Below are 9,466 nucleotides of genomic sequence, written 5' to 3' on the forward strand. Positions count from 1 at the left end.
GCGCAGTGTCTGGCGCAGCTTGACTTCGCATCGCACTCTGTCGGCGATCGTTTCAGTCGCACGTCCTGCCCTCTGGGCAGTTGATGCGAGCAACAGGACAGAGAGCCACCTAGCGGATAACATAGGAACTACTTGCAACAACCTGCTCGCAAGAGAACAGACGATTTGTCTCGGAGCGGGTGAGTTCACCGCTCCCCCCCACCCTCGGAACTCGCCCGCTCAACGCTCACTCCACAGTCTCGACTCTAGCCAGAGCGTTGAGCAAAGCGACTCAGGTGTCACTCTGGTCTCTGCCGTCTCGGCTCACGCAGTAATACAGCTCGCGGCTCGACCTGCTCGACTCAGCGGCTCTGCATCGGAGTTCGTCTCTACTGGATATTGTTCTTCGTAGTAATACCGCTACGTATATTACATTATTATGTTATGTATACCTCATTTGTTTTTATTTTATTTTTATTTGTTTAAACTGATTAGATTAGGTTCCTGACGACTCCTCTTACTATAGGATTTTTATTATGGACACTCGAATTTACGCTTTAATTACGAGCGAACCGATAAACGTATCGCAAAATGTGATACACCAATATTTTCCTTGTTTTATTCTGCGTAAGGCTATATGCAGCACTTTCGTTTTACAGTCAAATTTATAGTTTTTTTCTTATTCTGGTACGGATTTTGCGATTTTAGGCGTCTTCGGAAGGAAACGTTCACTTTAAAAATATATGGCTTGCGATGTATTTGTATGAGGTTAATGAAATTTTAATACATTGTAGCCAAATATATTGTTAATGTAAATCTGAAGTTAGAGCATTTTCCGATCACCCAAAAAACCACGATAGTGCAAAATAAATCAATAATCAAAAACTTTGTCATATCGTGGAAATTTCAATAAACAATACAAAATTCTTACTCATTATCTGTGTTACTTCAAAATAGGATCAAATAAGATCAAAATACAGGTATAGTAGTGGAATAAACCAAGTTTAAAGGGCAATGTGCCTTCCATTTATTTTCTATTGTAAATGAGTGGTGAGTCATGAAAAAGAGCTAATTCATTTCAGGGAGTGAACAGTTCTGATCCGATCTCTGAAAAGAACAGTTTTGCCCATCTCTAGTCACTATCAATGGACCATCTTGTATATATCTCGTGCATCGTCAGATATTCTTTTAAAATTGACCTTCGGTTCCTCTACATGCTCCAGTCCAGAGCTAAATGTTTCAGATTCCTCAATGAGATAACACACTACTGCTTTTTTATCTAGTTTACTGAACATATAAATCTTTCTACTTATTTCGTTTGCCCTTTGTAAGTTGGTAATAATTGTTGTTATAACTGTGTCATGGTCGTTGATGTTAAATTCGACATGGACATCCTGAAAGAGATCCAGTCTAATTGTTGCCAGTAGATCTAATATATCCCTTATGAGTGGGATTCCGAACCATCTGTTCCAGGTACTTTCCAGAAAAGACATTCAGTAATGTTTCACAGTAATAATCCCAGTTGATTGTTGGCTGATTAAAGGCTACTCTTTTATCAGATGTCTGCTTATATTTACTAAAAAAAACTCGCGTTCCATGTGGTTTACCGATATAATCCACAGTGTTCCAGCTGTACAGGTCCCCATGACAATGCCGTTTGGTTGGGAATATATTTTGTCTTTTTGTTTGAAGCAATTGTATGATAAGTCCTAATATTTCCATCAGTTCATGTATTTCAGCCTTGTTTAATTTCTTATTTTAATCAAATTGGTCTTTAAGAAGTTAATAGTGTCTCTAATCAGAACGCTTGTATAGCGGTTGCAAATACTAAATCTTACGAACTACTTCTTGCACATTGTGAACAGTATATTTCGCCCCATAAGTGTAACGCTCTTTCAGTATAGTATTTTTTTTTTTTTTTTTTTTGCTCACTCAGTACTCCGAGCTGTAAAATGAACACCATGTTCAAGGAGTTTTACACTTCTGGGACGAAAGTATGTGTGGGACGAATCTATGTTCCTATCGAGATCTAATAGGACATAAATGATTTCTTTTTTTTTCTGGCAGAATTTCCACTTCGATAATCTCATCAACATCTGCGAAAATACCGCTATACACAGCATTAACATTGTACACAAAAAATGGTTATTATGTATACACATTTACATATGAATGTGTAATATGAATCTAAAATGGTTCTTTGCACATATTTACGTCTGATCGTATAAATGATGATTGCGACATAAAACTAAGCCTTCCCTGCGGCACACCTGATATTACGTTAGTGCATATGTTCGTAGCGTTTTTCCATAAGTTTAATAAACAAAACAAACACACATGACAGACTTCAATCGTCAATAATATATTCTCCTTCACTATTTACAACGGTCTGTCAACCCCGAACAACTTTTAGATTTCGCGATTGTAGGAATCATGTGGTTGCGAGGCGAAGAACTCGTCGATCCTTGTTAGGAACGCATTTTATCCAAAAAGCAAGTTCCCTGAGGGATCTTCAATAGAGAGTGGAACAGGTGAAAATCTGAGGGTGCAAGATCAGATGAACAAGGCAGGTGCGAAATGATTTTCCAATCCAATTCTTGGATAGTGCTTTTTGTGAGTATAGCAGGGTGCGGATGGGCGCTATCGCCGAGTTACATCACTTCACTTCACGCAGCCTTCCTGGTCGTTGTTCTTCGACTGCGTCTGGAAGACGTCCTATTTGTTGACAGTAAATGTCTGCAGTGATGGTTACATCTCGGGGAAGCAATTCGTAGTACATCACACCGTCGCTATTCCACCAGCTGCATAACATTTTTGGGGATTCATACTGGTCTTTGTGCGAGGAGCTTTGTTTGGGCTCAACCATTCCTTTCTTTTCCTTATGTTAGCATGAACACATCATTTCTAATCACCAGGAAAGATACAGGCTAGGAATGGTCGATGTTGTTCATGAGTCAGTTGATGACGAGCAAGCAGAGACGTACATATGGCCACCACTCAGCTTTGTGATTTTGGTTTAGAGCATTCGGGACCCATTCACCCGAATTTTGAATCTTTCCCATTTCATGCAAATGTCGCACGATGGTGGAACGATCGTAGTTCATCACATTTTCCAGTTGTCGAGTGCACTGACTTGAATCATTGAGGATTAATGCATTTAAAAGATCTTCATCGAACCCGGAAGATTTTCCTGAACGTGGCGAGTCACAAACGTCAAAACGATCCTCCTTAAAACGAGATAATCATTTTCCTGCGTGCTCTGTCCAATGGCATTATCACCATACATCGTGTAAATGTTTCCGGCTGCCTGAGCTGATATCGCCCCTCCAGGGTGAGCTCATCAGAAGATTATGTCGGAAATGTTCCAATTTCTCCACTTGGCACCCCATTTTCTAGCGTCCGCAGCTCCATTCATTATCTCCGGATGACAAAATGACAATATATAAAATCAAATAGTAATAGCGAATTACAAATAAAAAAATGACAATCGACAAATAAACCCGTAGCAAATGGAATACCAACATGCAAAACCAAAACGCTACGAACTTATGGTCCAACCTAATATTTCACCAGTGCTTGTAAATGACTGTCCACGAAGAATACAAACCTGCACCCTGCCTGTCACGAAACTCTGATGAAGTCGTAAATCTGATTAGATATTCAGTAGGAATAGAGTAGACTGAAGTCGAAGATAGTAGTTCGGAAGAATCAGTGTGGAAGGAAGACAAAAGTAATGATAAACGATGAGACGCGTTGAAATTAACTTAGGACGTGGATACTACGATAAGGACTATCACAGTACGCAGATCACTTCAAGAGGCGTGGACATCTCTAAAAAGGCTAGTCACAGTCGGACAGTCAAACATACATACAGGGAATATAACTCCGAAGAAATCTTGTGTAACAAAAGAAATATTTCTGTAGGCCGATGAAAAGATGAAGTACAAACGTGGTCATTAACAGACAGGAATACAGCATTATAAATCACTTAGGAATGAAATAAATAGTAAGTGCAGGGCAGCCGAGACTAAAAGTCTGCAGAAAAAATGTGAATAAATCGAAAAAGAAATAATCGTCAGGAGGACTGTCTAATCATGCAGAGAAGTGAAAACAACCTTCGGTGAAATTAAATGCAAGGGTGGTACCACTAAGAGTGCAATGGCCATTCCACTGTTAAAAGCAGACGAAAAGTCGGATAGGTGGAAAGAGTACTCTGAACGCCTCCATGAGGGCCTGTATGACTTGATAAAAGAAGAAACTGGTCTCGGTTAGGGGAATATAGGGGTCCTGTATTCGAGTTATAATTTAAAACACCTTTCAAATACTTGAGATCAAATAAAACAGAAGGGATATATTACGCTCCATCGAAATTTCTAAAGAAAAACACTGAGAGACATGGCAACCAATTGACAGTTGTATAATGTATAAAACTGGCGACAAAACGTCATACTTTCGGAAAAATATCATGCACGCAATTCCGAAAACAGCAAGAGCAGACAAGTGCAAGAATTATCGTACAATCAGCTGAACAGTTCATGCACCCAAGTTGCTGACAAGAATAATGTACAGAGAAATGGAAAAGCAAATTGAAGATCTGTTATATGACGATCAGTTTGGCTTTACGCAAGGGAAAGGCAGTAGAGAGGCAGTTCTGACATTGTGGTTGATAACGGAAGCAAGACTGAAGAAAAATCAAGCTACTTTCAAAGGATCTGTTGACCTGAAAAAAGCATTCGATAGTGGCAAATGGTAAAGCATATTCGAAATTAAGAGAAAAATAAGGGTAAGCTACAGTGAAAGACTGATGATACACAAGGAACAACGACGGTGGAACATCAAAAGCGAAGTACTCGCACTAAAAAGTGTGTAAACAGGGATGCAGTCTATACATCGAAGAAGCAATGACATAAATGAAAGGAGGTTTCAAGAGTCGAATTAAAATTCAAAGTAAACGATATCAACAACATTCGCTGACGACATTCCTATTTTCAGTGCAATGAACGAAGTCAAGGAATCCTGCTACCTAGGCAGAACCCTTGATGGGCGGAGCAAGGAGGACATAAAAAGTAGATTAGCACTGGCAAGAATGGTATTCCTGGCCAAGAGAAGTCTACTCCTAACAAGAGAACCTTCCCATCGCACCCCCCTCAGATTTAGTTATAAGTTGGCACAGTAGATAGGCCTTGAAAAACTGAACACAGGTCAATCGAGAAAACAGCAAGAAGTTGTGTGGAACTATGAAAAACATAAGCAAAATATACGAACTGAGTAGTCCATGAGCAATATAGGCAACATCAAGGAAACTGTGGGCTCAGGAGCACCGTGGTCCTGTGGTTAGCGTGAGTTGCTGGGGAACGAGAGGTCCTTGGTTCTCATCTTCCCTCGACTGAAAATTTTACTTTCTTTATTTTCGCAAAGTTATGATCTGTCCGTTCATTGACGTCTCTGTTCACTGTAATAAGTTTAGTGTCTGTGTTTTGCGACCGCACCGCAAAACCGTACGATTAGTAAACGAAAGGACGTGCCTCTCCAATGGGAACCGAAAACATTTGATCGCAAGGTCATAGATCAACCGATTCCTCCACAGGAAAACACATCTGATATATTCTCTACGACACTGGTGACGGCATGTGCGTCACATGACAGGAATATGTTGTCGACCCACCTAACTTGTACACTTAGCGAATGAGTAAAAAGATTCTTCTACCCTGCCCGATTTAGGTTTTCTTGTGGATGTGATAATCACCCCCAAAAAAGTGATGAAAACGTAAGAGTTTGTCACATAAACTGAAAATAAAAAATTAAAATTTTCACTCCAGGGAAGACTTGAACCTAAGACCTCTACAGACGGTCTCGCTAACCACGGGACCACGGCACTCCTTCAGTCCCATTATCCTTGTTATTGCCTATCTTCAAATGGGCTACTCAGTTTGTATATTTTCTAATTTTTTTCATAGTTCCACACAATTTCTTCCTGTTTTCTCAATTGATCTGTGTTCAGTTTTTCAAGGCCTATCCACTGTGCCAACTTATAACTAAATCTGAGGGGGGTGCGATGTGGAGGTTCCCTTGTAAGAAACATAGGCTTTAAATCGAGGAAGAAATTGCTGAGAGTGAACGTTTGGAGCACAGCATTGTGTGGTAGTGAAACACAGACTGTGAAAAATCGGAAAAGAAGAGAATCGAAGTATTTGAGATGAGTTGCTATAGAATAACATTGAAAACCAGATGACTTATAAGACAGGTCATTCGGTTGTCCGCAGAATCGGCGAAAAAAGGAACACATGGACAACACTGACATGAAAAACAGAGAGCATGTTAGTACATGTGTTAAGGTCTAGAGGGAACTGTCGAGGGTAAGGTCTGCAGGGGAAGACAGAGATTGGAATACATCCAGCAGATGTCTGAGCGCGTAAAATAAATAATTGAGGACGTACGATGGAAATACTACTTTGAAATGGTCACGCAGAAGAGTAATTCTTGGTGGGTCGCATCAATCCAGTCAGAAGACTGATAACTAAAAGAAAACACGTATTGCTGTCAATGGAGGACGTTTTCCTCCCATGGAAGTCTTAATGTAGAAACTCACAGTACGTTCTCTGATATTCTGCTAGAAAAGAATGTTAGTGACCTTTTCCAGTTCTGGAGAACATATTTTTCCTAATGGAATTTGTCGTCAATGTAATTCTACACACAAGATTGAGTTGTACACAAGAAAACATTCAGCAAGTTTAAGAAAAGCAATAATACAAGCGAAAAAGAAATGAGAATATGCACTGTACTTACGTTATTAAGAGTGCTGTCGCGTCTGGGCCGTGTCTGGTGCTACGACTTGCACAAGATAGAAGTTATCTCATTCTAGGAGACATGAGTTCCGCGAATGACGTATCATTTGTCCCCGACTCATTACTGGTTGTCGAGTTCGCGAATCAGACGGCAGCAGATTTCAAGTTCCCGTCTTGGAAATACAGAAAATGCCCGCTGACTCCGGATGCGAAGCTTCCTGTTGACGTCGTACAAACGCTCGGGAGAGCTTATCTGTAGTGAGCGAAACGGCCGGCAGAGGCTATCTAAGTCACACAAATTAAAAATACCGCTCGTGATAATATGAAGTATGTAAATCAAAAATATACTCATACTCATTCTTCACGATATTTGGTGAAATGCAAGTTTGATAGGCAGCACATAAATGTCACTTCTTTACTCGACAGAGACGTTCGATGATAAAAACCAGACTGCGAAAACTCCTTTCATTGGTTTTCCCGGACACGGTACCACCTCTTCATCCGTCCAATCTTCAAGCCCCCGCAGAGAAAAAATCGATTGTTAGACGAAATCAATTTCTTTTTAAATACGGGCGCAGTGCTGACAGTTGTACAAAATTAGCGTTATTATGTTACACTAGATCTCAGAGCCAAGAGATGGGTGTTAGACGTTAAGACAGCGCGGGGTGCCGAAGGTGGGAGTGATCATTTCCTGGCCAGAGGCCGTTTAAACATACACTGTAAAGGAAGAACGGGGCCTAAGTTAAAAAGAGTGGAAAGGTACCACGTGGAGAAACTGAAAGATGAGGCAACGAAGACCATATACCAGTTGCAACTTAGTAACCGCTTAGAAGCACTCAGTGAAGTGGGCGCGAATCAGGACCTCGAACTAATGTGGGGAAACATCCAGAGCTCAGTTAGGGATACAGCAAAGGAAACACTCATGGGAATCCCAGTGAGCAAGAAGATCTGGTTTGGAAAGGAATGTGCAGATGCCCTGGAAAGGAGAAAGGAAGCCAGGAACAAATGGCTGAAGGGGACAAATCTGGCACAGGCCAAAGCACAATTTGAGGAGGTCCGAAAGACTACACAAGTAATTCTTAGAAGAGCAAAGAGGAAATACATAAGGAATATCATCACTGAAGCAGAAACAGACTTCAGAGGACAAAAGACGAGATAAATGTTTCTGAGGGTGAAGTACCTCTGCAAAGGTCACCAGGTCAAGCAGAAATTTGTCAAAGATTCCCGTGATAAGATGCTGACGAACGATAGGGACATAGCTGAGAGATGGAAAGAGTACTTTCGACAGCTGCTAAATTGTGATGAACCCGAACTGCATTTTGATTTCCAGTACCCAATTACAGCCGATGCAGACTATCCCCTACCTACCCTGTATGAGATAAAAACCAGAGTCAGACACCTCAAACGGAATAAGAGTCCAGATGAAGATGGAATACAGGCTGAAATGATCCTGGCTGGAGGAGAGAAACTTGCAGAAAAAATACACCGACTGATACAGGCAATATGGACCAAAGAAGAACTATCAGGAGAATGGAAAACAGCTTTGATTTGTCCAATACGTAAGAATGGCGACAAACTGAAATGTGACAACTATCGAGGAATCGCCCTGCTTAACGTCTGCTATAAGGTCCTGTCCAATTGCCTCATACATAGAATTCAGCCAGTGGCAGAATCGGTGAATGGGAAGTACCAGGGAGGTTTCCGGCCAGGACGGTCAGCAATAGATCACATCTTCAGTCTCCGGCAGCTCACTGAGAAACTGGGTGAATATGGTAAAGATTTGCATATTTTATTCGTTGATTTTAAGAAGGCCTATGATTCCATACATCGCAAGAGCCTGCTCAACTGTTTAAGGGAGTTTGGCATAGCAAGAAACTCATCAATCTGATAAAGATCTGTCTGAACGAAACACATGCAAAGGTGAAGATGGGCAATCGTGTAACTGAGGAATCTGAAATTGTGACAGGACTTAGGCAAGGAGATCGGTTGTCCCCTATCCTGTTCAACTTTGCCCTCGAGAAGATCGTACGTGAGACCTTCCAAGAGAACGAAGGGATTGAAATCGAAAGAAAGAGACTGGCATACTTAGCCTATGCAGACGACATCTGTTTATTCTCTAGGTCGGAAGAAGAGTTGGAGCAAATGACCAAAGCACTAAAGGAGGCTGCCAGCAAATTTGGGCTAAACATAAACGAAGCTAAGACAGAGTACCTCGTTATGACGCGTAGTCATTGTCAGACTGCTGATCATCTACAATCACTGCAGGTTCGGGACCATTCCTACAAGAGAGTGCAAGAATTCAAATACCTAGGGGCACTTTTCACTGAGAACTCGTCATGTGAAGCAGAGATCAATGCCAGAATACAAGCAGGAAACCGATATTACCACAGCCTAGCGCAATTGCTTCGCTCCAAATCTCTCCAGACAGTTCAAGATTCGACTGTACAAAACCCTGATCCAGGCTGTTGTTCTATATGGCTGTGAGACATGGAGTATCCGGAAACAGGACTTCCATAAGCTCCTTGTTTTTGAGAGAAAAGTGCTTCGGAAGATCTTCGGTCCGGTTCTGGATGCAGATACAGGGGAATGGAGGATCAGATACAACCAAGAGCTCGAGGAACTATACCAGCAGCCCAACATAGCAGGAACTGTCAAAGCCAAACGAATGCAGTGGGCCGGCCATGTGGCCCGGATGGAGGATC

General features: G+C 41.4%; 1 protein-coding gene across 2 annotated transcripts in view; it reads right to left on the bottom strand.

Moving 5' to 3' along the window:
• Positions 1-6,938, bottom strand: part of LOC126417544 (caspase-1-like) — a 270,319-nt gene extending 263,381 nt beyond the window's left edge. Inside the window, exon 1 of one of the 2 annotated variants that reach the window (XM_050085127.1) lies at positions 6,766-6,937. The gene's annotated coding sequence lies outside the window, so the exon portion shown is untranslated. Of the gene's footprint in view, positions 1-6,765 lie in introns of both variants that reach the window. The other variant, XM_050085126.1, reaches the window with a different exon arrangement.
• Between the last annotated feature and the right edge of the window lie 2,528 nt (positions 6,939-9,466).

Source organism: Schistocerca serialis, chromosome 1 (genome assembly GCF_023864345.2).
Source record: "Schistocerca serialis cubense isolate TAMUIC-IGC-003099 chromosome 1, iqSchSeri2.2, whole genome shotgun sequence".
Lineage (NCBI taxonomy): Eukaryota > Metazoa > Arthropoda > Insecta > Orthoptera > Acrididae > Schistocerca > Schistocerca serialis.